This window comes from Perna viridis, chromosome 14 (assembly GCF_037379345.1).
Source record: "Perna viridis isolate PV_CMFRI_1.1 ecotype Kerala chromosome 14, ASM3737934v1, whole genome shotgun sequence".
Taxonomy (NCBI): domain Eukaryota; kingdom Metazoa; phylum Mollusca; class Bivalvia; order Mytilida; family Mytilidae; genus Perna; species Perna viridis.
The window spans coordinates 5,000,497-5,007,252 of NC_142458.1; the positions used below are offsets into that span (position 1 = coordinate 5,000,497).

Sequence of the window (6,756 nt, forward strand, 5' to 3'; positions counted from 1 at the left end):
TAGGAAGTAACAGGACGATTTTAAAATGCATGAAAATTGCGGTGACTTGAGTAACAATGACTACTAGGTAAATTAAACACTGAAAAAAATAAAATAAAAAAGCAACATTTTCAGTCTGAATAAAACTGCAAACACAATATAAATTAAATATTAGTTTATATAAGCAAAACACACCACTTCTTTCCTAACAAAACATACACATTATGTGAACAAGTCTTTGAAAATAACTGAACTATATCATGTCATTTATAATATCTATAATTATATATTCAGAATTAAAATTATTCGCTAAACTTTATCTATTTATATTTAGTCAAAAGCACTATCATACCAATGCAGAGTTTTGCTTTTTGCAACAAAATCAAACAACCGTTTCGCAAATTCTTTGCAATTAGTAGATAAATAATGATAGGCTTTATTCAATTCGCCATTTTCTTTTAACCATTCGATGACTTCCATTATTCGTTTGTTCCCATGATCTTCCATTGTTTTAGTATATTTGCCTGTGACATTTCTTTTTTCTCCCCTGTGATTATCCAAAAGTGTTTGCAAACCTTTACTTCTCTGCAAAGTAATTCCATCGCCTTGTTTTTCGATCGACCACCACCAACTTCCAGTTTTGAATACTATCGTAAGATGATAAATGACTGCACTGGTTACTTGGTAATCAGAAAGTGGGTTCTTGAAAGAGCTTACTGTTTCGATATTTGTATCCTGAATAATTTGCTGAAGTTGTCTGGTTAGATCAATATCCTCGATCTGCCAACTCCTCTTCAGGTCATAGCAATAGAAATAGAGAAGGCTGTTCCAATCGTCCCCTTTTTTCGTGGACATTTCCTCAATTTATATTTGAGCCTGTATAAAGCATAAGAAAATGTTTGATTTAGATGATTGTGTATTTTGTTCAGAATACAATGAAGCGATACATGAACTATTATTAAAGCATTGATCTTCATGTTGCCTATCTCTCATTACGCGTAGTATGTGAACGGACATTTAATTTAGCCTTAAATGAATTGCCTTATTTTGTGTTAAAGTTCTCCAGGTGTTTTATATGAAAGGATACGTCTTTGTACATTTTAACAGTCTTCCAGATATTATGTTGCACAGATAATAATAATTTGGCTGAATAGTAAAATAGTGTGATACGGGATAAGATTTCGACAAGAATCGAAATGGCCCACAAGCTTAAAAAAACAATACAAGCCTGTCTCTTGTGGAATGGCACATGTAACTTGTAGTACATGTATTATAACGCAATCCGAAAATCAAGAAAATACTAGTCTATTACTCTAACAAAATTCACTGTATGGTAAATTCATGCTCCTAATAAAATAATCATGAAAAATGATAATAGGGCCACATTATTTTTTATGGGTAATGGTAAAAAAATATATGTAAAATTCAAACATCATCATGCACATTTGTTTAAAAGAAGCAATAAGTTGAGAACCCAGGAAAAACGGAAATACTTAAATTGTACGTGTCGCAGTCAAAGAAGACAAACGAAAAGCGGTAGGAAAGAGCAAGATAAATTCTTTTTTGAAATGAGAATTATGATCGAACACGATGATCATGTTACTAAGTTGACAAATGTATTAACACACATTTAACTACTTACAGTTCTGATCTCCCTGACTATGAAACTAAAAGGGAAAGCAATAGAGTATGTATTTCCTGTACATGTAATACAAGATAAAGACATGACAAAACGAGACGTCGGGATTTCTTAAAATCTAAAAATAAACTTGTGCAATTTCTAAGAAGAAAATGACTTAAAAATAGGTTATCGAAATGGATTTGCATACTGTGCCCTCTATTGTATTCTAGAGTTTTCTTCTTACTAAGAAATTAGAAAAGGGGTATCGTATAACACCTACAAGATTACTAGTGTTAGACAATGTTTTATTGGGTGACATGTTTTTGTTAATAATATGAATCTTTATCTATTTTACATGCCGTTTCTTTTTTCTGTATTGCTATGACAACGAAAACATCATAGAAACACATGTTTTGACAGCGAAAACATCATAGAAACCCATGTTTTGAAAACGAAAACATCATAGAAACACATGTTTTGACAGCGAAAACATCATAGAAACTCTTGTTTTGTTGAAACAGTTTAGTTTTATGATTAATGGTGAATTAATTCAATTTGTTTGTTTGTTGGGGTTTAACGTCCGAGCAGCAATATTTCAGCTATATTCAGACGATAGAATCAATTCAGTAATGAGTTATTAAGTACTTCTACGTCTAAGAATCAGGCAAAATGTGTATAAGGTGTGGCACATGGAGGAAAAATACACATAGATTTTATTGTATTATCCAAGTATTTATACCTCATAATATCAAGAAATTACTGTAAAACTGTTTGTAAAGTTTGCCTTGTTAAGATATTGGTAGGACAAATTTAGTTTAAATGCACTATGGAAAATGGCGGGAAAATTTTCCCGAACTTTTACCTTATATAGGCAGTCAAAAATTATCTACGTCACCAATGCATCAGCATAGATTTGAATAGCTTTCTGTTGTTTTCTAGATATGTTTGAATATGTTTGAGGCAAGAAGACCAAAATGGGAAAAATGATATACCACTCATTGCCTAATTCTTCCACGGAATAGTACTTAAAAGATTGTAATGACTTAGATATACCTATTTATAATTCTACCAGAACAACTTTATTACAAACTTATTTAATTCTAGGTCATACACATACTCTAATCAAGTAAGTTAATGATTTTATTCAAATGAATGTAAATTTCAAAGATCAGGTAGTCATTGAATAGAACTATCTAAAATGCAAAAATATAATGCTAATTCATTAAATAGAAGTGTAGAAGATGAAAACATCAAACTGTTAACTACTATATTATATTTCATTTTATTCTTTGTTTCAAACTAGGGTATGAAAAGTATGTGACTTGGCATCAAATGTTTAGAAAAAGTATATGATACATTGAAATGCGTATTTCTGGGAAGGCAATTAATTAGAAAATATGAGAAATCCGAACAGCTTAGCAAATAAGTCATTAATCAAGATACACGTGAATATTGTCAATATATCTTACAACTACTCACAGATGGAAGAGATATACAATGAACACTACTGCAATAAAACCTTAGTTCCGAAAATAAGCTTCATTTCGGAATTTCTCATTTTTCTTAAAATAGGTTTTAATGTGCGATTCGCCAAAAATACTAATATTGTCAATATATTTTACAAATACCTAAGGAAGTGACGAACGAGATAATCAATGAAACCTTTGTACCAAAAATAAACTTTATTTCGGATTTTATCATCATCTAAAAATAGATTTCATTGTTATATTCGCCGAAAAATACTTTTACAGGATGTAAAAAAGTAATTCAGTCTTACTGCATCCTATAAAAATAGAACTCATTGATTTTCTCTTAATTTTATAGAAACTTTAAACAACTATTTTTTCATACAAATCTTAACAACTGAAAACTTTGATATATAGAATAATATCTACTAGATTTTTCTATTATAGACAATATTTGTCATTGATTTACTCCACCCGCCCAGCCAATAATTGAACCATTGGCATTGTTTTTTTTTAATTCTTTACATTTTTGCAATTAGTTTTAATATAAATATATAAGAAAGGCATTCATGTTTAAAATTGAACTGAACGTATTTTAGAACGTCGGCCGAGAAAACTGCCCGTGAAACACCCACTCATCAACACAAAAATATAATTCAAAGCTATCCTTATACTTCCAATTTATGAATCATTTTGTCCCCCCAAAATACTGAAGCATTTCTGTATTTGTTTGCTACCTCGTTGAGGCAAGCATATTTTTTTTTCCTTTTTTGAGTCTTGGAACTTCTTTTTTTCCCTCAAAACCAAGTAAACTGACATTAATATAAATATCAACATGTAGCCAAATGTCTCAGATTTACATTTGTACCAAAAAAGTTGCAGTAGTACTTAAGTAGTACTCTGGTTAAAAATCATGCAAAATGTGATTCATGGGTGAAAAGCCTACATATTTTTATTTTTGATATTTTGTTTGAAATGCCATGGTAACAGAAATTGATATTCAGTTTTTCATATAACCAATGCTCTCAGGAGATAAAAATTATATAGAATGCACAGTAGATTTCAGGGAGATAACTCTGTAAATGACACGAAAATACAATAGAATCTATTGGATTTTCAATGTTGATTATCTCCTACGAGCAGGCAGATTTGAATGAATAATTACACATTTCATAATATAGACCCATAAATTAACTTCATATCAAAAATAAAAATATGTAGCCTTTTTGACGTGTATCACATTATACAGAATTTGCATGAATCTTACAAAGACTACTACTTAAGAAGACAAACCACTAATGTCACTTCCAATAGGCTCCAATGCTAATTTCACTATGTTCAATATGTTATTGACCTTTTATCTTAAGTTTAGCCTGAAGAAGACTATACATCACCTGAAAACTGCATTTTTACATTAATAGCCATGACAATAGTATGTGGGGTTTACTAACTTGCAGGTACGAGATCACAATTAATTCCCCTTGGTTTTCGTTGTATAGTTCCAACTTTGGTAGTAGGTACCTTCCACATTTTTTCATATTTTTACTGGAAACTTATTTGCTGAAGTTTTGCCTCTAATTGGTAGAAAATAGGTTAAAATCATATGGGATTTTTTTTCATTTATCAATTCTGACTAAAAGTTGTGATTTGGTTCAGTGGAAGAAGGTTGAAATTTAGGTCTTTTAACTCAGTTCATTTGTCATGTTTACTCCATCTCCGAATTATATTTATTAATTTCAGAAAATGATGGTAAAAATTTTTACAATTTATATATAAAATCCTGTTTGTACATATCGTTAGGCCAGAGAAGTTTTATTCAGTTTGCGCCGGTGGAATTTTTTTAAATCTGCTCAAATGTTTATATTGAAATGCACTTGAAAATTAATTGCGGTCTCGTGCCTGCCTTGCGACACCGGCTCCTAGTAGACAAAGAACTAAAAAATAGAATGGGAATTCCTATTATTATTAGAAAAAGAACGGGTGAAACAGAACAAATGAACAAAATAGTAAATACTATCAGAGATAACCAAAAGGTCTTCAATATGTGTAAATACATTGAACGATGAAAAAACGTAAACGCAATATAATGACAAATACACATTAATACCAATAGAGAGGTTAAGCAAAGAAACGCATACGGGAACGTGTTTTTCTAGTTTCCTAACTTGCAGTGCGACACCGGCTCCTAGAAGACAAAGAACTAAAAATAGAATGGGAATTCCTATTATTATTAGAAACAGAACGGGTACGGTGAAACAGAACAAATAAACAAAATAGTAAATACTACCAGAGATAACCAAAATGTCTTCAATATGTGTAAGTACATTGAACGATGAAAAAACGTAAACGCAATATAATGACAAATACACATTAAAACGAATAGAGAGGTTAAACAAAGAAACGCATACAGGAACGTGTTTGTCTAGACGTAAGCATACACATACACCTTAATTTGACGTCACCGATGCATGCAGTTATGAAAAATGCACGTGTACGTGTAGAACGTCAATGTTACAAATTTAGCGATTGGTCCTATTTGTCTTCCCAACCAATAGTTTTTTCGGTTTCATTTATGATATTTTATATTTCATATGATAATGGCTGAAAATATTAATTTGATCGCCATCGAAAAAGATGATGATTTGATCCTGCTACATGTATCGTCCCTTAAAGAGGGAAAAAAACTGTTAAGTACCAGAAGCTCGATATACAGATTTTGACTAATGAACGATGTCGTACCATGTTCTGATTCGAAAGACAAGATTTGGTAACTTTTACCGATGCCTTTCAAATACCAGATAAAAAAATTTGTATGAACAAAACAATAGCCTCTGGATTAGATGGTTTAGGTATATTCATGCAGACTGGAAGATCTTGAACCTGTTCTAGGAAGGAGCAAGGCTGAAATGTCTTATATTTTCTACGTCATTGATTTTTTGTACACCAGACAGAATCATCTACTTTTAGACTTCAACAGAAATTGGTTACCGCAAGAACATTTAAGTAGCTATCTTTGTAAGAATCATGCAAAATCTGAAAAATGTGATACACCCTAAAAAAGGCTACATATTTTTTTTTGTAATTAAGTTGTTTTGTGGGTCTATATTACAAAATGTATAATTATTCATTCATATATTGGTAGGACAAATTTAGTTAAAATGCCCTATGGAAAATGGCGGGAAAATTTTCCCGAACTTTTTCCTTATATAGGCAGTCAAAAATTATCTACGTCACCAATGCATCAGCATAGATTTGAATAGCTTTTCAGTTGTTTTCTAGATATGTTTGAATATGTTTGAGGCAAGAAGACCAAAATGGGAAAAATGATGTACCACTCATTGCCTAATTCTTCCACGGAATAGTACTTAAAAGATTGTAATGACTTAGATATACCTATTTATAATTCTACCAGAACAACTTTATTACAAACTTATTTAATTCTAGGTCATACACATACTCTAATCAAGTATGTTAATGATTTTATTCAAATGAATGTAAATTTCAAAGATCAGGTAGTCATTGAATAGAACTATCTAAAATGCAAAAATATAATGCTAATTCATTAAATAGAAGTGTAGAAGATGAAAACATCAAACTGTTAACTACTATATTATATTTCATTTTATTCTTTGTTTCAAACTAGGGTATGAAAAGTATGTGACTTGGCATCAAATGTTTAGAAAAAGTATA

General features: G+C 30.8%; 1 long non-coding RNA gene across 1 annotated transcript; it reads right to left on the minus strand.

Annotated features, from left to right (window-relative positions):
* On the minus strand, positions 1-3,073 carry LOC148597866 (uncharacterized). The gene is made up of 2 exons (XR_015918527.1): positions 1,622-3,073; positions 1-855 (listed from the first exon to the last, which is right to left on the minus strand). It is a non-coding gene; the product is annotated as an uncharacterized LOC148597866 (long non-coding RNA).
* Positions 3,074-6,756: the final 3,683 nt, after the last annotated feature.